The sequence below is a fragment of the Peromyscus maniculatus genome, chromosome 4 (genome assembly GCF_049852395.1).
Source record: "Peromyscus maniculatus bairdii isolate BWxNUB_F1_BW_parent chromosome 4, HU_Pman_BW_mat_3.1, whole genome shotgun sequence".
NCBI classification, from domain to species: Eukaryota; Metazoa; Chordata; class Mammalia; order Rodentia; family Cricetidae; genus Peromyscus; species Peromyscus maniculatus.
In genome coordinates this window covers 75589338-75615481 of record NC_134855.1, presented here as the reverse complement: position 1 = coordinate 75615481, position 26144 = coordinate 75589338, and the positions used below count along the sequence as shown (strand labels likewise).

The following is a 26144-nucleotide window of genomic DNA, read 5'->3' as shown; positions in this document are numbered from 1 at the left end:
CCTCGTTCTTGATTTTAGTGGAATTGCTTTGAGTTTCTCTCCATTTAATTTGATGTTGGCTGTTGGTTTGCTATATATTGCCTTTATTATGTTTAGGTATGTTCCCTGTATTCCTGATCGCTCCAAGACTTTTATCATGAAGGGGTGTTGGATTTTGTCAAATGCCTTTTCTGCATCTAGTGAGATGATCATGTGGTTTTTTTCTTTGAGTTTGTTTATATGGTGTATTACATTGATGGACTTTCGTATGTTGAACCACCCTTGCATCCCTGGGATGAAGCCTACTTGATCATGGTGGATAATTGTTCTGATGTGTTCTTGGAGTCTGTTTGCCAGTATTTTATTGAGAATTTTTGCACCAATGTTCATGAGGGAGATTGGTCTGTAGTTCTCTTTCTTTGTTGCATCCTTGTTTGGTTTAGGAATCAGGGTAATTGTAGCCTCATAGAAGGAGTTTGGTAATGTTCCTTCTGTTTCTATTATGTGGAACAATTTAGAGAGTATTGGTATTAACTCTTCTTTGAAGATCTGGTAGAATTCTGCGCTGAAACCATCTGGTCCTGGGCTTTTTTTGGTTGGGAGACCTTTAATGACTGTTTCTATTTCCTTAGGGGTTATTGGAATATTTAAATAGTTTATCTGGTCTTGATTTAACTTAGGTATGTGGTATCTATCCAGAAAAATGTCCATTTCTTTTAGGTTTTCCAGTTTTGTGGAGTAGAGGTTTTCGAAATATGACCTTATAATTCTCTGGATTTCCTCAATGTCTGTTGTTATGTCCCCATTTTCATTTCTGATTTTGTTGATTTGGGTTCTCGCTCTCTGTCTTTTGGTTAGTTTGGATAAGGGCTTGTCTATCTTGTTGATTTTCTCAAAGAACCAACTCTTTGTTTCATTAATTTTTTGTATTATTCTCTTAGTTTCTAATTTATTAATTTCACCTCTCTCTTTGATAATTTCCTGGCGTCTATTCTTCCTGGGAGACTTTGCTTCTTCTTGTTCTAGAGCTTTCAGATGTGCTGTTAATTCACTAGTGTGGGATTTCTCCAACTTCTTTATGTGGGCATTTAGTGCTATGAATTTTGCTCTTAACACTGCTTTCATAGTGTCCCATAAGTTTGGGTATGTGGTGTCTTCATTTTCATTGATCTCTAGGAAGTCTTTAATTTCTTTCTTTATTTCTTCCTTAACCCATTGGTGATTCAGTTGAGCATTATTTAGTTTCCATGAGATTGTAGGTTTTCTGTAGTTTTTGTTGTTGTTGAAATCTAGCGTTAAACCATGGTGGTCTGATAGGACACAGGAGGTTATTCTGATTGTTTTGTATCTGTTGAGATTTGCTTTGTGGCCAAGTATGTGGTCGATTTTAGAGAAAGTTCCATGGGGTGCTGAGAAGAAAGTGTATCCTTTCTTGTTAGGATGGAATGTTCTGTAGATATCTATTAGGTCCAATTGGGTCATGACATCAGTTAAGTCCTTTATTTCTCTGTTAAGTTTCGATTTGGGAGATCTGTCCAGTGGTGAAAGTGGGGTGTTGAGATCTCCCACTATTAATGTGTGGGGTTTTATATGTGGTTTAAGCTTTAGTAATGTTTCTTTTACATATGTGGGTGCCCTTGTGTTTGGGGCATACGTGTTCAGAATTGAAACTTCATCTTGGTCGATCTTTCCTGTGACAAGGATGTAATGTCCTTCTTGATCTCTTTTGATTGATTTTAGTTTGAAGTCTATTTTGTTGGATATCAGGATGGCTACCCCTGCTTGTTTCTTAAGACCATTTGATTGAAAAGTCTTTTCCCAGCCTTTTATTCTTAGGTAGTGTCTGTCTTTGAATTTGAGATGTGTTTCTTGTATGCAGCAGAAAGATGGGTCCTGCTTTCGTATCCATTCTGTAAGTCTATGTCTTTTTATAGGTGAATTAAGCCCGTTGATATTAAGGGATATTAGTGACCAGTGATTCTTCATCCCTGTTATTTTTGGTGGTAGTGTGTGTGTACTTCTCTTCTTTGGGGTTTACTGTTGTGGCTTTATCTATTGCCTGTGTTTTCAAGTGTGTATCTGACTTCCCTCGGTTGGAATTTTCCTTCTAGTACTTTCTGTAGGGCTGGGTTTGTGGATAGGTATTGTTTAAATCTGGCTTTGTCTTCGAATGTCTTGTTCCTTCCGTCTATGATGATTGAAAGTTTTGCTGGGTATATTAGTCTGGGCTGACATCCATGGTCTCTTAGTGTCTGCATTACATCTGTCCAGGTCCTTCTGGCTTTCAAAGTCTCCATTGAGAAGTCGGGTGTTATTCTGATGGGTTTACCTTTATAGGTCACTTGGCCTTTTTCCTTGGCTGCTCTTAATATTCTTTCTTTATTCTGTACATTTAGTTGTTTAATTATTATGTGTCGAGGGGACTTTTTTTGGGGGTCTAGTCTGTTTGGTGTTCTATAGGCTTCTTGTATCTTCATAGGCATTTCTTTCTTTAAGTTGGGAAAGTTTTCTTCTATAATTTTGTTGAATATATTTTCGGTGCCTTTGAGTTGGTATTCTTCACCTTCTTCTTTCCCTATAATTTGTAGGTTTGGTCTTTTCATGTTGTCCCAAATTTCTTGGACATTTTGGTTCATGACTTTGTTGGCTTTAGTGTTTCCTTCAACTGATGAAACTATTTCTTCTACTGTGTCTTCAATGCCAGAAATCCTCTCTTCCATCTCTTGCATTCTGGTGGTTATACTTGCATCTGAAGTTCCCGATCTTTTACTCAGGTTTTCTATTTCCAGCATTCCCTCTGTTTGTGTCTTCTTTATTTTTTCAATTTCCCTTTTCAGTTCTTGGACTGTTTCCTTTGTTTGTTTCATTACTTTTTCATGATTTTCTTTCAGTGTTTTATTGTTTTCTTGCAGGACTTTATTGTTTTCTTGCAGGACTTTATTGTTTTCTTGGAGGGCTTTATTGTTTTCTTGGAGGGCTTTATTGTTTTCTTGGAGGGCTTTATTGTTTTCTTCTAATTTGTTTGCCCTTTCCTCTAGTTGTTTACAGCGTTCTTCCAATTTTCTTGTCTTTTCCTCTACACAAGCCTCTACCTTCTTCATGAAGTTACTCATAAGGCTACTTTCTTCTGCTTCTTCCAGTTTTTGGTGTTCAGGTCTATATGTTGGAGGCGGGCTAGGTTCTGGTGATGCTGTGTTGCTCTTCATTTTGTTGTATGTACTTCTGCCTTGACGTCTGCCCATCTCCTTGTGGTTCCTTCTTGGTCTTATCAGTGTACTTGTTTCACAAAGAGCTGACAGATTCAGGAAGACTCTCTCTCTTGTCCAAAAGGGAGTTCTCTTGTCCAACTCTCTGGTCCAGAAGGGAAGTCCGGGGCAGGCTCTGGTCCAGAATGGCAGTCGGGGACAGGCTGGGAGCTGGGGGCTGGTCTCTAATTCTCAGGAAGTGGCTGTGGTCTCAGGCAGATGGGCGTGGGGGCAGGGCGCGGAGATTGCAGGGGCTGCCAGGGGGGCTTGGAAAGGGTATCCCTCCTGGTGGGGCTAGAAGGGGAGCTGCCCGGTGGCCAGAACCTGGTGCCAAGTTGGGCAGGTCTTCCCGGAGTGGCTGGTGCCCAGGGATGGGGTCCGGGTTGGACCCAGGTACTCACCCCTGGTCCAGAAGAGAAGTCGGGGGCAGGCTGGGAGCTGGGGGCTGGTCTCTAAGTCTCAGGAAGTGGCTGTGGTCTCGGGCAAATGGGCGTGGGGGCAGGGTGTGGAGATTGCAGGGGCTGCCGGTGGGCTTGAAAAAGGGGATCCCTCCCGGTGGGGCTAGAAGGGGAGCTGCCCGGTGGCCAGAACCTGGTGCCAAGTTGGGCAGGTCTTCCCAGAGTGGCTAGTGCCCAGGGATGGGGTCCGGGTTGGACCCGGGTACTCACCTCTGGTCCAGAAGGGAAGTCGGGGGCAGGCTGGGAGCTGGAGGCCGGTTTCTAAGTCTCAGGAAGTGGCTGTGGTCTCGGACAGATGGGCGTGGGGGCAGGACGTGGAGATTGCAGGGGCTGCGGGGGGGGGGGGGGGCTTGGAAAAGGGGATCCCTCTCGGTGGGGCTAGAAGGGGAGCTGCCGGGTGGCTAGAACCTGGTGCCAAGTTGGGCAGGTCTTCCTGGAGTGGCTTGTGCCCAGGGATGGGGTCCGGGTTGGACCCAGGTACTCATCCCTGGTCCAAAAGAGAAGTCGGGGCCATGTTCTTTTTAAATGAGAGTTAGAAAAGAAGTGGATCCAGAGAGTAGGTGAGGTGGGGAGGAACTGGGAACAGTAGACAGAGGGGAAATTGTGATCAGGATATTGTGTTTGAGAAAATAATTTATTTCCAATAAAAGAAAATTTATTCTAATCAAATTCATACCTTAAGTCTGAAAGTATTTCTGAAATCAATTTTTGAGCATAGAGATTATGACTTTCATATGATTTTTTAAATTAAAGTGGTTTCTAATTTATGTGCATGTCTGTTTTGCCTGCACGCATGTCTGCGCACCATGTGTTTGTTGTCCACTGAGGATAGAACATAGCATAAGATACCCTGAAACTGGAATGGCAGATGATTGTGAGACTCCATTTGGTTACAGTGAGACAAACATGGGTTCTCTGGAAGATAATCCAATGTCAACTGCTGACCATCTTTCCAGATTCTAACTGCCACCTTCTAAGAACAGAAAAGCATAATTCTAGTCTTATCTATAACTTTTGGATTGGTTTCCTTAATATATTTTCTCTTTGAAAAGATAAAGTTAAAATGTTCTACCTATCAAATGTTTTATCAAAAGTTAAAAATAAATATTTTTATGGTTATGCCACCTAATTATATAAGATTCATAGCAGATATAGGCTAGTTAATATTGAATTGGGGAGATTTTGGAAGTAACACTAGAATAGAAAAATCAAAACAAAACAAAATGAAAAACCCCTGAAATGTAGGCAACCCAAAATCAACGAATACAAATGAGTCAAATGACATCAAGAGTAACAAGGTGGGCTGGGGACTTGACTCAGTGATTAAGAGCAATTGGTGCCCCTCCAAAGGACATGCAAATAGATGCACACATATCCTCATATTAAAAATTACAATTTTTCATTAAAAGCAAAACAACATTATATTTTATAAGTGCCACTTATTTATAATCTTGGTTCATACCTGCAATTGATTGCAGGTATCATACATATCACAACAATCCCTGGAACTTGAATATATTTAGGGTCAACATTAAAACTTGTTTTTTTTTTTCTTTTTTGTCTACACAATTATGTTATGAGTCTTTCTCAGCGCCTCCCTTTTTTTCTCATATTGTTCAATGAGCTCATAAGCAAAGAGTGCACATGGAAATGTTGATGTCTTTAAGGTCTCTTCACTCTTCTCTTACCCCAGCTGTCAGTGCTCAATCAACTTACCTCCCTCCCTTCCTCCCTTCCTATCTACCCACCTACAACAGGACACAAATCAATGTGATCAAGGGTCACTGGCAGCACTCCAAGTGTAGATATCTCCAAATAGTATTTTGGGTTCAGCTGTAATTCTAATTATAGAAACAGAAAGGATTAGTGTCTCATAGAGGGAAGACTAAAAATAAATAAATATATAAACAATGAATACTGAAATGCCCTATTGTATGAATCATTTCTTGCTATCCCACAATGTAAATCAAGTGAGTCTTTTGCCTTGAGCGCGATAATCACCAATCATACTGTGACTCATATGCAGTGACACAATTTAAACTCACACATTGCCCAATTCTCACATCTTTTTTGCATATCTTAATATTTTGCAAAATGTGGATACCTCAACAAAATAATAAACACACACTCAATTTTTTGCTTTTCATTGAATCATTTGGGTTCATTAAATAGACACAGATTCCAAGTTATGATATTTTGAAATTGTCAAATTTTACAGTTTCACTGAGTGGCAAACTGGTTTTTTTAGTTAGTTGGATCAAATAATGGGTTTGTGAAAAGAACCTCGGGTCCAAGAGGGACGTCTGTTGACCTCTCCAGCATATCATTCTTCCTTTTTATGAATGAAAGTAACTTAACAAAATGTCACTTAAGGTCTACTAATGGAAGAATCACTGAAGGCTATTTTACCCTAAAAATAAATGCTATCCTTTTCATTGATGGCCCAAGAAAATTTAGATATCACACATCATTCTGCTTTAAGCATATGAGAAACACAAATTGACCATAGTGTCCTGACGAGTAGACACTTAATTGTGTTCAACACTGTCTAATGCCTTGAAACTCTTTCCTATTTTGCTTCAAGTAGCACGGTTTGAAACTTTTGTATATTTAAAAATTTTAATATGCAACTTCACCTTATATTTCATTAAATATTCATTAATATTTCATTATTAAATTTCACATGAAAGGTATTTATGTATGCATATGTAAGAGTTAATATGTAGTGAATCTAATATATAATTATATATTCATAAAACTTACACTTACACTATTCTTAATTTAATGTACCAGTGCTTTAATATTCAGAATGGAAACATTGTGTTTATCTTTGAAAAGAAAGTAAGTCTAGACATAAGCTCAAATAATGAAAAAATGAAGAATTTCTTATCACGGGTGACTATTACCAAGAAGGCATCAATGTGAACTTTGCAGTTCACCAAAGTTTGATCTCCAGATTCACTTACAATGAATAGAAGAAAATAAAAATTTTCCATTTAAGCTAAGTGGATAAAGGAGGTGAGTATTTTTAAGATTAGACTCTGCAGTATTAGATAAGTGAAACAGATTTTTAAAAGAATAAATATTCTAAGGAAGGAAATGATTTTAAGTGCAGTTATGCAGAGTATATTTGTTAAAAATTTAATCATTTGAGAAGACAGACAAAAATCTACATTCATCACTCACAGTATTCATCAGTAAACAATTTAGTTAATAAATATATCTTGTTTTCTCCCATTTGTTCAATATACAGTTAAATGTATGTTTGTACATGTGTAGAACATTAAAGTAGCAGGGATCTATTAGCATAGAAGTGGACCATTTAAAGTGAGAGAGAAGACACATGTGTGGGAAATGAGGGAAGAAGGATGATATGCCACAGACACCATCTCAAGTGTAGAATACAGATGTGATTATGTAATCTATATGAATATATAAAACATATTTTAATAATGTAATACATACTAGTATATAATACATTAAAATTAGGTATATGTGTATATGTATATATGTATATAACTTGCCTGAAAATGATTAGCCTGATGTGTGTGTGTGTGTGTGTGTGTGTGTGTGTGTGTGTGTATGAAAGATTTGAACAAATGTTATGAGAGAATCCAACACTTTTTGAGGGGATTTAAGGTCTACTCCATGAGCAGAACCCATACCTGACACTACAGAAGTGGCCAGAAACCTCAAACTAGATAAGTCATTGGCCGAGCGGAATGCTTATTATTCTGCTGAAGGAACATAGAAATAAAATGATTCCTAATGATATTCTGTTATACCCCATAGATCAGTGTCTCACTCATGCTACATCAGAGAAGCTTTTTCTTATAGTAGATGGAAATTAACACAGACACATATGACTGGGCAATGTTCAGATAATGAGAGAGACTTTGATTCACTAAGACCTAAACAGGATATTTCCATCAAGCCCCTCCCCTCATGGCTCAGTGGCCTATGAGAAAGAGGAAGTGGAATGATTATAAGAGTCAGAGATGGTGGGTGACTGAAGAAAAAACTGTTTTCCAGGCACAGCACCACGGATGAACATAGGAACTCACCAATACGGTGGCAGCACACCGAACACCTTCATAGGTTTAGACCAATGGGGTCCCAGCACTGATAGGGAAAATTTAACAGTGTGGTTCCCCGCTTTTTACCTGTAAGTTTTCTGCATACCCACCGAGAAAGGGGAATCAGTTTCTTCAACGAAGTTCCACCAGTACATCAAACACACTTCTGAGCAGACCCCATACCCAGGAGTGGATGGCCCATACAAGCAGATCCCAGTGATATGGTGTGAGCGTTCTGATTCATTTTACTTAGTTTTGCCATTTCTTTTGTCTTATTGGTCTTTTGCTCATTTATTTTGGTTTTCTCTCCTGTCTTTTTTTTTTTTTTTGTATTTTTGTTTGTTTTTCATATGTTTCTTGTTTTTTTTAATATTTTTGTTTTGTTTTTTGTTTTGCTTTGTTTCATTGTATCAGAAAAAAGAGAGAAAAACAACACATATTTTTGGATTGGCAGGGAAGTAGAGAGGACCAGGAAAGACATTCAGAAAGGGAAACACAGCCGGGCGGTGTTGGTGCAGGCCTTTAATCTCAGCACTCAGGAGGCAGAGCCAGATGGATCTCTCGTGAGTTCGAGGCCAGCCTGGTCTATAGCGAGAGATTCAGGACGGGCTCCAAAACTACACAAAGAAACCCTGTCTCGAAAAACAAAACAACAACAACAAAAAGGGAAACACATGAACAAAATGTGTACATCTTTTTAAAATAAAAAATTTAGATAGTTTAAAAGACATCAATACTTTGCTGGTAAAAGAGTTTATTAATTAAAACTCAGGCCTTTTAAAGAAGATAATTGGGGGAATTCCTAAGTTCCAAAAACTTTGTCAATACCTGTGCTCATCTGTATTTTCAGCCTCTTAAGGAAGATGAAGTGGATCCCTACAATGAGCTGGATAGGAAGAAAAGACTATCAGTGATAGAAGGGGTTCAATGGAAAGATACTTCTTCGTTGAATAAGGTGTCAAACTAACAAAGAACCAACATGAACCTGCAGCTTCTACATGGTCATACATTCATGTGCATTTTGTTGGCACACATGTGTTCACTTACATGAATGGGAACACATACACACACACACACAATGAACACACGGGGAAAAAAAGAAAAACATTTCAAAAGAATATGAAAGAATATATCACTGGCAAGTGTGGTCAGAAGACAACTTGAGGAACCAGTTGTGTTCTCACCTTCCGCTGTGGGATACCCAGATCAAATTCAGGTCATGAGGTTTGCATGGTAAGGTCCTTATTTGCTGAACCATATTCATAGCTCAGTTCTATTCTGTTATTTATTTGCCTTTTTTCTCTTTTCTGAAAATAATAGTTCGTTTCTATATGCAAATTTTATAATGGCTTAGAAAGGCACATTTGTAGTTCTTTAATTATACCGATATTCGCAAAATCCAATTTACTCTATGCCTTAGATAGACTTTAGCAAGAAAATCAATAAAAGATATACAGTTAAATTATAATGCTTATAGGTTAGAATTTAAAAATCTATCCATAATGAAAATGATGCCACAATCCTCTCTTATAAAATATAGATTTTTTTATGATGCTTCAAAGATATTTAGAGACTATTCTTATGCAATGTTGTAAGTCACAGTAGATCAATATTCAGGGTAAATAGCTTTAAATCATTTATTGGAAAAATTGGGTTTAAGAACAGTTGAAATAATTAGATTTAGAATGTTTAGGTATTTGGCTATTTAGAAGTCAATCCCAAGTATAGCAATGTGTTTTACTTTAAAATTCTATAAGCAAAAATATCTTAAATTAACTATATTTTTGTGTGTAGCATCCTTTATATACACTTTCAAATAAATTATTTAATTATGTCGGAAAGTAATGGTTTAATTAATTGTCAAACTTAGGGTTACTTTTAGATATTTAAGTGAAAAAAGCTTAAAAGTAACACAAAAATGTTTGCTATTAAAAGCAAAAATGTAGATTCCTTAAAATTGCCAACACACACACCTAAATCATTATAATAAATCTATATGTACATTACTGGACATTAGTAGCAATCTTTTGAAAATAAGTGTTGAATATATTAAATTACTGTAAGTATTTTATTGTGCTTTCTATCAGTTAATAACACCTTAATAAACATGAGATGCATTACCCATCTAGAGCCACCACCAGCACATTGCTGAGTTTTTTTTTTTTTTTTTTTTGGTTTTTTCGAGACAGGGTTTCTCTGTGTAGCTTTGCGCCTTTCCTGGAGCTCACTTGGTAGCCCAGGCTGGCCTCGAACTCACAAAGATCCGCCTGGCTCTGCCTCCCGAGTGCTGGGATTAAAGGCGTGCGCCACCACGCCCGGCGAAACATTCATATTTGTATCCCAAGTTGTCATTTTGTTTTTTTTGTTTTTTTTTTTTTTTTGTTTGTTTGTTTTTTCGAGACAGGGTTTCTCTGTGTAGCTTTGCGCCTTTCCTGGAACTCACTTGGTAGCCCAGGATGGCCTCGAACTCACGGAGATCCGCCTGGCTCTGCCTCCCGAGTGCTGGGATTAAAGGCATGTGCCACCACCGCCCGGCACATTGCTGAGTTTTTATAGTCTGTTCTCCATTGTTACAGTCATAGACTATCTCATTCTGAGATGCATTCAGCTTTTCCTTAAATTCAGAAAGTAGCACATGGTTGAGCCCGCATTAACAATATCGGTAATGTTATTCTTGTAGTCTTGTCACTATCATATATTCTAACACTAAACTTTCATCCCATACTCAAGAAGTATGCAGTCTACTACACAAATTTTTAACAAATTGATACTCATGGGGTGGTTAGAAAGAACTGATATTTTGTAAAAAGCAGTTATCCCACTGCACTTTAAAATACAGAAAACAGGCTTTAATGAGACAGGAAGAATTCATATTCAAGTATGTTGCTATAATCATATATAGGTGGAGGACAAGGCTACTTTTCATTAGTTGGATTTTACTATATTCCTTTTCAAATTTCGGTTGGATTATTTCTATAGCCCAAACCATAGTCTAATTAGTACACAAAAATGAAATGTTTTGAAGGCATGAGACAGAAAGTGCCATAGAATAAAGAATTATAAGTAGGTATAGGAGTATCGCATTAATGACCAAGAAATGTTCATGTTGGTGGTGACAATCACAATATTAAATATTGTCAGAAAAGGTCCTTTATGGGCTACAATACAGTGCCTCATGGTGTCTTTTTTTTACAGCTGAGTAATACTCCATTGTATTAATGTACCAAATTTTCTTTATTCTTTCTTTGGTTTAGGGACATTAAGGTTGTTTCCTGCTGCTGGCTTTTATGAATAAAGCTGCATTGAACATAGTTGAGCAAGTGTCCTTGTGGTATGGTAGAGCATCCTTTGGGTATATGCCTAAGAATGCTATATTTGGATCTTGAGATACACTGATTCCCAATTTTCTCAGAAATCCAAAATATTGATTTCTGTGGTTGTTATATTGTGCACCCTAATAAACTTATCTGTGGGTCAGAGAATAGAACAGCCATTATATTAAACATAGAGGGTAGGCAGTGGTAGCACTTGCCTTTAATCCTAGCATTCTGGAGGCAGAGATCCACTCGGATCTCTGTGAGTTCAAAGCCACAGTGGAAACCACCAGGTATGGTGACACACACCTTTAATCCCAGGATGTGATGGCAGGAAGCAGAAAGTTATATAAGGCATGAGGAACAGGAGCTAGAGCCTTTTTAAACTTTTAGCTTTTAGCAGCAGTTCAGCTGAGATCCATTCGGAAGAGGACTCAGAGGCTTTCAGTTTGAGGAAACAGGATAGGCTGAGAAGTTGGCAAGGTGAGGTTGGATGTGGCTTATTTTGTTTCTCTGATCTTTTAGCATTCACCCCAATACCTGGCTCCACATTTGTTTTTATTAATAATACCTTTTTAAGATTTGTGCTACATGTTTCCAAAAGGCTGTACAAATTTGCACTCTTACCAGCAATGGAGGAGAATTCCCTTTGTTCCACATCCTCTTCAGCATGAGCTGTCAATTGTGTTTTTGATATTAACTATGACAATAGGTATAAGATGAAGTCTCAGAGTCTATTTGATTTATATTTCCTTGATGGCTAAGGATGTTGAACAATTCTTTAAGTGTTTCTCAGCCATTTGATATTCTTCTGTTGAGAATTCCCTGTTTATATCTGTACCCCACTTTTTAATTGGATTAATTTGTTTGGTGTCTCATTTCTTGAGTTCTTTATATATTTTAGAGATAAGCCCTCTGTCAGATGTGGGGTTGGTGAGAATCTTTTACCATTCTGTAGGCTGCCATTTTGTCCTATTGACAGTGTCCTTTGCCTTACAGAAGCTCTTCAGTTTCATGAGGTCCCATTTATTAATTGTCAATCTCAGTGCCTGTGACATTTTATTATGTTCAGGAAGTTGGACCCTGTGCCAATCTGTACAAGGCTCTTCTCCAATTTTTCTTTCATCAGATTCAGTGTATCTGGTTTTCTGTTGAGGTTTGCGATCCTTTTAAACTTAGGTTTTATGCAGGGTGATAGATATGGATCTATTTACATTCTTTTACATGCTGACATTTAGTTACACCAGCATCATTTGTTGAAGATGCTTTCTTCTTTTCCATTGTATATTTCTGGCTTCCTTATCAAAAATCAGGTGTCCATATGTATGTGGAATTATGTTTGGGTCTTCAGTTCCATTCCATTGATCAACCAATTTATTTTTATGCCAGTACCATGAGGTTTTTATTGCTATTTCTCTGTGGTACACCTTGAAGTCAGGGATAGTGGTACCTTCAGGAGTTCTTTTATTGTACAGGATTGTTTTTACTATCCTGGGTTTTTGTTTTTGTTTTTCCATATGAAGTTGGGTGTTGTTCTTTCAAGTTCTGTAGATAATTGTGTTGGAATTTAAAATTTGCTGGCAAATGGAAGAAACAAAAAAGATCATCCTGAGTGAGGTAACTCAGACCCAGAAAGACAAACATGATTTTTGCCTAGCCCAATTGTCATCAGAGAGATTTCACCCAGTAACTGATGGAAACACTGAACTGTCAACCAGAGAACGTTCATGGGACTGATCTAGGACCTCTGCACATATGTTACAGTTGTGTAACTTAGTCTTGTTGTGGGATTCTAAACATTAAGAGCAGGACTGTCTCTGGCTCTGTTATTGGCTTTTGGAACCCTTTCCTCCTAATGGGTTGCCTAGTCCAAATTTAATAGGAGAGGAGGTACCTAGACTTACTGTAACTTGATAAGCCATAGCTGGCTGATATACATGGGAGGCCTGCCCTTTTCTGAAGGTAAGGGAGGAGGAGTGGAATTGGTGTGTGTGTGTGGGGGGGGCGGGTTGGTTAGGGCAAGGAGTTGGAAGGAGAAACTGTGATTAGGCTGGAAACAATTAATGAATGAATAAACTGATAAAAAAAATAGAGTGCTTCAAATCCCCATTATATCTCACACTGAAGAATTTTTTTTTAGCATACTACTCTGATCAGTAAAACTTTACTTGTGTAGCCACCTTGTGCACATAAAAACCTCCCTAACTAATTCCATGCTCAATTACCCATTTTCAGAGTGAGTGTGCATTTTAAAAATAAGGCCTAGTAACTGAAAAGAATTGTTTTTGAAATAGAGAAAGAAATTTATTCACAGTGTAAGATCATTGATGATGGTGATTCTAAATATAAAATAGATATTTGAAAACATTTACATTGCTATCAAAAAGTTTTTTTTACTAGTCCTTCGTAAATTTAGGGCATGATATTCTATAGTAGAATTCTTGTCACAGTAAATCAGCAAAATTCAGAAAAAGAAATATAAATGTTTTATATTCACGTCCAGTTCTCTACTTTTCCAGTAGTAAATGCTAGACACTACCCATAATTCATTTCAAAAAATGATGATTAGTTTGTTTGTATGTATTAATAATATAATTTTTTTAATTCTGAAGAAATAAAATAATAAAAAATAAAATAGATAATAGCAAAATGCACAAGTAGACTGATATTATGCCCATGCTCCACACTCAGAAGAGTAGTCAAATCTGCTTTTTAATAGATGAATTATGTGACACACAATATGATAATTTATATAGCTTTACCATATTACTAACAAAATATTGAATACCATTATTTTCATATCAAATGTTTTGTAGGCCTTATCCTATGTTAGCACTTAGGCATTTATCTTTTGGAATAGCTGTGCATTGATCTAATGAAATTCATGTGAAAATTTCCTTGATCAGATTTATATTGAAACATTTTTTCTGTTTTAATCCTTACTACAGAAAGATTAATGGTATATTTTCTTTTAATTGCTAAATTAAATAATGTCATTAACTTCACAGTTGTATTATATATGTAATAAGAATGTTTTGTAACCTTGGAAAATGTCAAGAATTTTAGAATGCTGTTAGAGTGGAGTTCAAAATCATCAAAAATTGTCCATTTCAAAGTTATTATTCAGGATTCTCATGGGAGCAAAAATATTGATTTTTTTAAAAGAGAAATGTGTATTGCTTAGTGAGTTTAATTACTTACCCATAAAATAATTGAGGAGAACATATAACTGTGTGTGATTGGAATCACACTGCATCTAGTTTCTTATCTCAGTGCAAATCGCTAGAAAATATCTGGAGAAGGGATGTTGAGCTGGATTATATAATAGGCAAGTAACATTCTCTTTGTGAATAATGTTTAATAACATGTAAAGTCATTGTAGGCTATCTAGAGAAACTGCCCTACATACTATGACAGGGAGAACTAGAAACATTAGATAAAAATCACCACAAGGCATAGCAGGATATCTTTTGATAAGAACATTATAACAGTGCCCTGTACTATTTTTATGAACAGAAAAATAACCTACTATCGTCTTCTTTTGACTTCCTAAATAATTCAAAGAGAAATATTGAAAACTAAGATTTTTAGATATTTAATTTTCATCCATATTAGCAAAAACTACTTTGAGATTCCATCTTATACCTGTCAGTATGTCTAAGGACAATATCATAAGTGACAGATAATGCTGTCAAGGATGGTGAGCAGGCAGAACACTTCTTTAATTCTAGTAAGTGTGCAAGCTTGTACAACAACTATAGAATTTAAAGTAGTAGTTTCTCAGAACATTGAGAATCATTCGACCTCAAGACCCAGCTATATCACTCTTAGGCATATATTCAAAGAACACTTCATCCTAACACAAAATCATTGACTCAAACATGTTCACTGTGGCTTCATTCACAATAGCCAGATACTGGAAACAATGTAAATGTCCCTACACAGAAAAATTGGTAAAGAAAATGTGGTACAGTTATACAATGTATTATTACTTAGCTGTTAAATTAAAAATATGAACATAATTCTAAATCTCTTGTACTGTGTCTATACCCTATCACACAGTATTGTGCAATTTACTGAAGTTAGGACTTTCTTGTATTAACAAATTGTGTGTGGAATACTTCTCAAGCTTGCTTATGCTTTGGACTACCATGCTGGACTGACCTCTAAAATCTTCTAAAATAAGAAAGATGATGTTTAATGCCTCTCTCATTCAAAAGACTATACACAGATCCTGAAAAATAATACACTGATTAGTGTTTACTTTATTTTGTCCTCAGTGTCCTTGAGTGAGATAAAAAAATTAAAAACTAAATTGGTGTAAAAAACTTAATTCTGATCCCCTGAGGATTTCAAAATAGCTTATAAATCATGGACTATCCACTGAGAGCAGGATTCTTGCATTCTGTCAGTTAACTTCCCCTGCCCAAGTTGTGTCCTCTCTTTTCCCCATGTATCACATTATATTACAATCAAAACTAATAAAATTTATTTAATCAGTTAATGATATTTTAGATGTCAGTATATTGAACATACAATTTTTTTCTTGATCAATTCTTTATCAAACATAAAATTTCTCAGATTTAATTTTCATTTTTTTGCTTAACAATATTATATATCATGAAAACCATTACAGTACTATTAAGCATATAAATAACTTATTAAATACATTGAGATTTTAGGAATATTGATATTTATCTAAAATAGCATAAAACAATAATGCAATCTCATCTACAAGTAAAATACTTCCAGAATATTTTTCTTATCAAGCTGCTTCTGAAAACTAAAATCTACAAAAAAGCAATTTATAGCACACATTGCAAAGGGTATGTGGGGTCATATATATTTTCTATGATTCAGTATTTAAGTAATACACATTTTTTTTTTACTGTGAAAACTGGACAATATGCTAAATCAAGTGTAATGTATTTCATTTCAAATATGCTACTCTTGTACTTTTAAACTAATTTCTTTTTATGTTTTAAGTTTAATAAAACCTCAATTCACTATATATTTGTAAAATATATACAAATACTACAAAATTTTCACTAATAAAGATAAGTTAGAAGAAAATACATTAAGAGTATCATTCCTATTATTTTATCTCTTTCAGTTTTTCCTTCATAAATATTCCATAAATTAGCAATAGTCAAGAGAACACATTAAAGGAGAAAATATTGATTTTGAATCAGCATTTTGAAGGGTTCATTCAACAGCCCTTGATTCTGTTCTATCTGTGCTTACAATTGAGCAAAATACAATGACAGTGGGTCCTAAAAGCCTCTTGGTTCAAAAACCATTGATCTTATGGTAGATGGGATATTGTCCCAGCTAGTTTTAGGGCAACTTCTCATAAAGCAAGAGTCAAATTGCTCCCACAATATTGAGCTGTGGGCAAGCCTCTGGTACATCTTCTTAATAAATTATTGATATGGGAAGACTCAGTTTAGTATGGATAGTATCATCTTCATCTAGTGGTCTTTGTTGTTACAGAAAGTAGGCTGAGCAACCATGTGTAGAAATTCTTTAAGTAGCACTACTCAATGTTTCAGACCCTCGGTTTCTGCCTTGATTTCCTGCCCTGACTTCTCTTGGTAACAGAGTGGGACCTGAATGTTAAAAGGAAATTAACCCTTTCCTCTATAAGTTTCTTTCGGTCATGCTGTTTTAACACACAATAAAAACCTTAAGAATGGCATTATGTAGAGGAGGGACACAATGGGGAAAGGTATAATCTTCGAAGATTTGCCTTCAATGACCTACTTCCTTCAAATACCCCCTACATTCTAAGCTCTCAGGATCCTCACAGAAGAGTATGACCAGCTGGGGACCAACAGTGTAACAGATAACCAATGGGAGGCATTTTATAATGGAACCATGACAGTCTCTTTTGAGCACCCAAAGCTTTTGACTGTCTCATAATAGAAAATTAATGTATTCCATTTCCAAGAGTTACCAAACTTTTCATGGTTTCAAATGATTAAATTTTTCTCACTCTAAGACTTTCAATTTCAAGACAAACTTGGATGTGGGGCACTGTGAATAACAAATACTGCATATGTCCAAGTTACCATGGCAGACAGTGAACAACTGCATCGAAAATAGTTAGAAAAGGAAAAAGAAAGCTTGGGAATATAAGGATAAGAAAGATAAAAACACTGCAGGACAAATTTCAAATCTTGAAGTGGCAGAATTGAGTTAATATTGTGGTGTATATTAATCCTAAAGGTTTGATTAGCTGTACCTTCTGTTTTCTTGGAGAAACAACATCAAGTGGTGGGGGTAGGGTGTCTTTGTGAGAAGTTCATCTCAGTGGTGTTCACTACTCAAAAGAAAGTCTAATAAGTTTCCCCTATTATACTTTTAAGCCTAAAAGTGATAAAGTCTACTCAACTTTTGAAATGGACTCAAAACATCATTTCTATTCACAGGAATAAATTTGTCCTGTTTCAAACTTCTCAATTTCTTTTCAATGATACTATTAATATCTTCACCAAATATTCTGCAAGACTAAATTATATTCCTCACATGGCAAACTGCACAATTTTAAGTCTTTCTGTAATGGTATTTATGCCCAATTTTTACTATGAAATTCATTATGTCAACTTGCTCTTGTTTATGCTATACTGGTGTGGCTTTCCAGGGAAATATTTGATTATGAGTATGGAATACAAGTATCTCTGTGTTTAGAGTCATATTCTCTGGTGGATTCCAGAACTTTGACATTAGGCTTTTTTCTTTTCATTAGTTTCCTTCTTCTCACTTATATTTCAAGTGCTTCCTAACCATGGATAGTATTTTTTATTTCATTTCCTCCTTGCTATTACAGACTTAATTCTAGTAATGAAGTACAGCAAGATTAAAGTATAAGTAACTTATGGATAGTGAGTTGATACAGAAGTTGACTATACAAGGTATGTTCCAGGAGGGTACAAAGAAATAAAAAAAAAACTATGAAATATCATAAAAATTTAATCAACAATCATTCTTGATGCCATGATATTAGAATGAAAGGGCAATACATTGTACTAAATGATTCAGTTTCTTTTAAAATTTTATTACATTAATTTATTTGTTGAGTGTTTGTATGTGTGTAAAAGTATGGACTACCTTATGGATTGTCATCATTGTGAACAGCCACATTAATCTGATCTTTATCATCTCTCCAATTTTAATATATATGTTGCCAAAGTGAGCATTGTTCTACTAATTTCCTAATTTAGAAACATATTGAAAGGTCTTGACCAAGATGGACTTTACTATAATAATGAATATAAAAATATAACAGAAATGTTTCATTTGTTTATAGTTTTGATTACTTACTTATCTCACAGGTAAAGAAACAGGGAGAACATACACAGAACCCATGGGTAGTATTGTTTCAATTTAAATGATAACAACATATACTCTACTATCTTCAAGTATTTCAGGCATCTCCTCCTCTATATGGATAATTTTTTAATTTATTTATTTGGGGTTTTCGAGACAGTTTCTCTGCGTAGTTTGGTGCCTTTCCTGGAACTCACTTGGTAACCCAGGCTGGCCTTGAACTCACAGAGATCCGCCTGGCTCTGCCTCCCGAGTGCTGGGATTAAAGGTGTGAACCACCACCGCCCAGCAATAAATATTTTTAAAATACTAAAATTACTAAAATTTTTCAACTCCTTTTTACTGTACAACTCAAAATTTAAAACTTAATTTGTGCTGCTGTATATTTGAACTAACTCTAGTTTTCAAGAATAATTTGAAGAATGAAATTAATTAATTAATGGCTTGTATTTTCATATCCACATCTATTCTGAAACTGATATTTAATTATCTTAAGTCTATAAGAATTTTATTGTTTTCTTATGTGGGTAGCACACAATGAAGCCATGATTAAAATGAGAGATTACAAGCACATATGAAATTAAATTTTATTTGACTGGTAGTGCTGAAGCATTTCTATATCTTACTAAATTTAATCACTAAACAAGGTATTATTGCCACTATATTAAAGATTATGAAATAAGTGCAGCTATTAAGTGAGTTTCCAGGACTCAAAGGCAATTTCTAAAATGAATATTGTATATTGACAGTAAAAATACAAGCGTAAGACTAGTAGGGCCAAATCTCTAATTTGTGCTTTATTTCTTTCCTTATCTCTCTGATCTTTCAACTTTCTACAGTCATTAGAGATTTGTGTAAGCAGGACAAATGTAATAATCTCAAAGGGCCTCAAATAGAACTTTTTAAGCTGTTATAAACTGTTTAAAGTTCTGAAAGCAAATTTCAATGATAGTTTAACATCATGAAAAATATATCTTTTAGTTTTATACCAACAGCCACACTTATGTACTGACATGATAAAATATAGATATGAAATTAATAATATGAATGTTCATATTATGCCACTAATTAAATATATGAGTTTCCAATCAATTCCCTTGCCCTCATTACTATTACTGAAATCTTTAGAAACCTGGAGTAATTGACTCCATTGTAGCAGGAATCTTAAAGGGTCCTATTAATAAAAGTAAACCTGGAGCAGGTGTCAGGGTGAATGCTGGAAGATCAGAGAAGCAGAACAGGCTACAGCCACCTCACCTTGCCCGTTTCTCAGCTGATCCTGTTTCCTCAGACTGGAAGCTTCTGAGTCTCCAGAATGAATCTCAGCTGAACTGTGCTGCTCAAAGCCTGAAAGCTTAACCAGGCTAAAAGCTTCTAGTTTCTAGTCTTCATGCTTTATATACCTTTCTGCTTTCTGCCATCACTCTCTAGGATTAAGGGCTCACTTTCTGGTATTAAACGCATGAGTCACCATGCTTGGCTGTATCCTTGAACACACAGAGATCCAGGTAGATCTCTGCCTCTGGAATGCTAGGATTAAAGGTGTGTGCTTCCACTGCCTATCCTCTGTGTTTAATATTGTAGCTGTTCTGTTCTCTGGCCCCAGATAAGTTTATTAGTGTGCACAATATTTCAGGGAACACAATACCACCACACTCCATCTTTTTCAGTGGTATTCATCTTTATATATTATAAATAATATAAGCCTTTGAGTGATCGTTTGGGAAGAAACTGCAGAACCAAGATAAACCTCTGTGTATATGTGGTGCTCCCACATGGGGTTGTACATCTACATAAAACCCAAAAAAAATATTTTAAAAGATTCTAAACACACAGAAACAGAGCCACCCTGGTCTCCCTAGTCTGTCACACTGGCTGTGGTGATCACAAAATGGAGCTGGCCACCAACAGCCTTGAGCTAATTGCACAGCAGGTTCCCTAAGCCTCTTACATGGGCCACTGTAAAGTTGCTTGAGAACATGGCTATATGTTGCATGGAGATTTACAGTTTTGCTCACACACACAAAAAAGGTATTAACACAATAAGGACAGATTCAGACAAAAACATCTCTAAATAGGTGACAGTATGTTTTAAAAATATGTGTAGGCTTCAGAGAGAGAAGACAAAGAATATGTACAACCTTAGATTAAAAATAATGAAATAAAGTCCTAAAAGGGAGAGCAAAGTAGTATAAAGAAAATAAGCCATATAAAAATGAAGAATTTACAGAGAGCCTGGATTATGTATATTACTGTGTTTTGTTTGGATTCTTTCACTGTTAATGAGCTAACTACTGCGAGACATTTGATTATAAAAGCTGCTAATTTACATATGTTACTTTGTGAAAGAGGTTCTGCTTTAATTTCCACAGAAAATGAGAGGCTTTAGGTTCATTCAAGATTAAAAAAAAATCAGATTTGATCAAGGAAGATTCCCTGAAAATCTTGACTACAAATGTGGGAAAATAAACCTAAAGTAACTACAAGGCATGTGCTGTATATTTTGCCTGCTCAATTATAAAACAAAAAAATTTTTCTTTGGTTGGCTTGTGTATAATACACAGTTTATATTTATATTAAAACACACACACACACACACACACATAAATTTTCTCAGGATCCCCATCCCAGCAGAATGAGCAGGAAGTAGTCTAGAGAAATATTCCCAAATTCCAGAAATATTGTTTATGCATGTTTTTTTCATTTAAGTGGGGTAGGTATAAATTGTTAATGATCATAGTCAGTCTATTTCTGAAGGAGAAAAGGGGATGTGATATAGAAATGATGGGGAAAGGGTAGATTATTATGATGAAAAAATGGGTGTGTTATTGAATCTACTTTAATCTAAAAAACAAGAATTAATTGCAAAATATTTTACAATGGTATGGATTTTAGTTTATTGATAAAAAATTAAAGTTGATTTTGTTATGCAGCATGAATGTTTCTACTCTTGTTTATGATATTATGTTTATGCATCTCATTTACAAATGCAATATATAATTTAAAATGCAGATTAATAGTTATTTATAATTGTCAGATTTATAGCCATTTCTATTTCTCATTCTTCCTTCCTCCCTTTCTTGTTTCCTACCTTACTACCTTCCATCCTCCCTTTCTTCCTTCTTCCATTTTTTTCTTTCTGACGCTCTCTCAAGGCAATGACAAATGTGTCATAGGTTAATAACAAACTACAATATAGTTGACAATGACAAGTAACTTCTGACCTGCTGTCTTTAATCCTCCAGTGTGCTGTCTTTAATCCTCCAGTGATTGAATAATAGTCATGTACCACTATGCCAAGTTTAGGTGATGATGGAGCTTTAACCCAGAGTTTGTTCATTATAGACAAGACCATTGCCAACATTGCCTCAGCCTTACTAAAAGATTCTCAGTTGGAAACTTGCTTTTATCTGGTCATTATAATATACCTATAATGATCTCATATATAAACTATTAAAATTAAACAGTGCATTGCATTATTTTAAAGAACCAGCATTATTTATTATGAAACACAGTTTATTTCTTATCAGTTCTGAAACTCAATCTTCTGAAAACATGTGATTTTACATTTTAAATATTTCTCAAGGAAGGGCACTCAAATGTTAAGGTACACATGGAGAGATTAATCGTGGAAAGCTATTCTCAATACATCTTGGAGGCCTGTTTTGCTAAAAAAAAACAAATAACAAAAAAACAAAACAAACAAACAAACAACAACAACAAAAAAAAACAGAGATTCCAAGCAAAATAAGCTAGCAAAATGGAATTTATTGCTATAGTAATAAATGACAAATTAGGCTCAAAACCATGCTTATCAGAACAGAAAAAAAAAGAAAATCAAGAAAGGGACCAGTCCATCAAGAAGATATAAAAACTCTAAATATATATGCACTAATCTAGACAGAACCACATTTCATATATCTAACCCTGCATTATTAAAAAACACATAACCTACCTCATGAAGCTTTGTTGATTTCAGTGCTCTGCCCTCATCAGAAGACTTACCATCTACAAAGAGAAAAAAACAAACAAATGAAAGGGAAAAATGAAAGCATAATTATATAGTGATCAAAAGAAATTAATTGATATGAATAGAGTATTTGATTACACTTTAAAAAAATACTGTCTCTCAGCAGCCTATTGCGTACTTTGGTCAGTATTATGCAACACAAAGCAAAAGTTAAGGACTAAAAATAAAATAATTTATTTTATAACTTCAAAACACAATGACACAAAACCAGAAATCAACAGCATGGCGAGGTACAGAACATATACAAATTCATGGAAATTAAACAATGAACTGTTGAATGGTGAATGAGTCTTTGAACAAATCACAAGTGAAGCTAAAATATCCTCCAAAGTGTATAAAGTCATAATACAAACATCAGAGCCTGTATATACAATGAATAGAGTTGAGAGAGAAGCTTATGTTCTAAATGCATATATTAACAAAAACTAATGAAAGGTGATGCATGTGAGAAAAAGCATGAATGGATAAATGATTCAGATTGGGGGGAGCAATTTACAGTAAACTCTCCTTTCACTAAAATGTGCACTTTCTTGCAAAGGCACATATTCTGTCACATTATGAATTTATATAAGCTATCTAAAAGGATAAAGCATGCATTTCTAAAAATTCCATTAGTATTTGTGATTAATAAGCATGGAAAATAATGAGGTGATGGAGACAAGGGAACTCTTGCTTTAATTGATTGTCTGAGTTCTTGGATTAATAACATCCAATTATTTTCTTATGTAATTGGCACAAAATTTATTTGTATCTCCATTTTAATAAGTGTACTAATGATATAAGAAAGTAAACAAAACTAATTATAAATGAATATCAAGTTCAATTAAACCATCATGCTTGACCAAATATCCCTCTGCAGAGATTATTTTACAATCTTTACTTATCTGTAAAAGATACACCAATTTAATTGTCCCTGCCACTGTGACATGTGTACTGATATCAGAGGAGGAAATTTTCATAGCTTTTAAACAGAAGTGAAAGATCATTGTACTCTGAATTTATAGGCAGATTACTTAATGAGAACTTCCTAGTGAAGGACGATGATGAGTAGTTTGATGGCATTTTAAGCAAGTGGCAAAATGGAATCTACCTTTGCTTTTGTGCCTTTTATGCCATATCTGCCCCTGATTTTCCTAGAATATATTCACCTTTTACAAATGTGTGCACTCAGTGCTGCACAGCTTAGGAAATTTTGTACACAAACTGAATGATCAAGTTTTCCTCTCTCATTGAGCAGTATTAATTTAGACCATCAACAATACCTGTGTAAGTCCTTAAGTTTCTTTCTGTTCAGGGGGATAATTTCATCAACTCAAAATTGTCTTTTCTTTGCTTGTTTTAGTTTATGTGGTTTTATTTCACTAAAATTTTATTTCCCTCATAATAATGACCATTCTTTATCCCAAGCCATAGGTAAATATTGAGTGCTTGATGAACTATTTTATTTTGCTTATTTACTTATTTTACTTGTTTTAAATACATCTCTCACAGCAGTTTCCCCTCTCTCCAGTACTCTCATCACCCACCCACCCTCCACATCTGCTCTTTCCTGGATCTACTTCTCCATTTCCCTTCAGAAAAGAGCAGTCCTTCCAGGCATATCCACTGAACATGGCATGATAAGATAAAATAAGACTAGGCACAAGATCTTAGATGAGCTATTTTAAAACTGTTTAAAAGTATGCTAACATTATATAATAAACTATGAACCTAAAATATTATTAATAGCAATATATGGAGATATTTGAATCTGAGAAATATACCCTGAATAATTTAGCTTTAAATCACTTTATAATGGTTATTATTTGTGTCTTTAGTTCAAATTTCCCCATCAACACCTTAGATTGTATACATGCATGCTTACCTGTATCTGCACTATTTAAAATGACTAAAAATGAGGTGCATATAAAGCCCAAAGTAAATATATGATACCAAATAAATCCCCAGTACTAGGATTGGTTACATATTTTTGTTTGTTTGTTCATTGATTCATTAGTTTGTACTCTTGGTTTAGACTTGTGGATACTTATATATAGGACTTAAAAGAACATGATACTACCCTTGTTCCATACAACCTTTGAAATTTCAGGCAACTCCTTTTTGTAATAAGATTGGTCACTAGGATTAAAGAGGCCATGATCTAAATATGTTCTCTAAAATGTTGACCATTTACCCTAGTTTCTGGTTTATGGAATAAAATTCACAACAAAAAACTCTCAGCTATGAGGTAAACAAACCATGATTTTTAGAAGTGCTGTCTGAAGAAACAAACAAAAATCCAATGCAACCACAACCCACCTCCTTAAAAAAATAAAACTACAACAAGAATTTTAAGTTGGTTGGGTAGGATCTGGGAGAGGATCTGAAAGGACTTGAGGAAGGAGAAGAATATGATTAAAATATATTGAAATTTAAAAATTATTTTAATTGATAAAAAATGTTATAAAATTCATCATAAAATGAGATGTTTTTTGTTGAATAGATGCAATATGATGTGGGGAAGGGCTGGTTGTGAGGTATCAGTTATCAGTAAATTCTTGCTTCCATCACTAGAAACTCCTTTAAAAACTTTCATTTTGGTACTGACTATTTAACAAGCATTTTCCCTGCACTCAATTCTAAGATGTAACAGTAAGTAGTGTGCCATCCCTGTTCACCTGGGTGGAATGCTTACCATTATATCTGTGATAATTCTTAATGATGGCAGCATAATTACTACTGGAATCAATTCTCTGTGAGGCAGAAATTAGGAATTATATGGACAGTGTTCATTTAGGAACTGGGTAGAATACAGCCAATCTGGTAAACAATAAAATGAAAGGATCACACACTGCTCTATCCCTTTTGTTATACCCTTGGTAAAGTGAGTAACAGCATGATTGTATCACTGGGCTGTCCAGATTACTGAGGAATCATGTGCGTTGCGATGGATTGTTATCATGCATAATCATTTAATTTATTTAGTATTCACTAGGATTATTATTTTACATTAATATTACAATTAGTTCCGATTGGAAAAGATAAGTAAGCAACATTATTATGTAGAAGAAAATGTTACAGATAAGCTATATATACATTCTGGATGTTAAGAGAGGAAAATTTCCATAATTCATGTGAATTTAATAATGCTGAAAGGCAAAACTAATATTCTTCATAACCTCATCACAAAACATCAATAAGCATTTTCCCATGGTTTTTGTTCTTTATATTTTTAGTTAACATTAGAATACATGAACTACAACACCCCAAACTCTTTTCCTCATGAATAAATGCATTCCCTGTTTAACTCTGCTTCACATGCTACAGTACAATACATTCTTAAAGAAATTTTAAGAGCCATAAAAGGAACACAAATATAGACTTTAATGCTTTCTGATCGCTCAAATCTCATGGTTAAATGGAAAAAAAAATAATCCTAAATAGAGATGGACTGATAGTGTTGTAGAAGATATTGCCACTGCTAAGTTTAATAAAATGTGATTGACATGCTTAGATTTATCATGGGAAAAAAATCACATTTTTATAACCATACAAAATGACATGGAACAAAATTTGCTACCAATGGGTGCAATGAAAAGACATGGTGTTTTGTGCTTCGTGACAGGCCATTAACAACTCTCCAGTGGAATAGACATTTTTTTAATTCCTCTGAGACCTGGCTCCTCCTTCCTGAGTGCTGCTTCTAGCCTTTGGCCATGTTATTTAAGCAACCC

The 26144-nt window shown here is 35.0% G+C and overlaps 1 long non-coding RNA gene across 1 annotated transcript; it reads right to left on the bottom strand.

Moving 5' to 3' along the window:
• Positions 1-11617: 11617 nt before the first annotated feature.
• Positions 11618-25213, bottom strand: LOC143272727 (uncharacterized). The gene is made up of 3 exons (XR_013050336.1): positions 25106-25213; positions 22357-22409; positions 11618-12649 (listed from the first exon to the last, which is right to left on the bottom strand). It is a non-coding gene; the product is annotated as an uncharacterized LOC143272727 (long non-coding RNA).
• Positions 25214-26144: the final 931 nt, after the last annotated feature.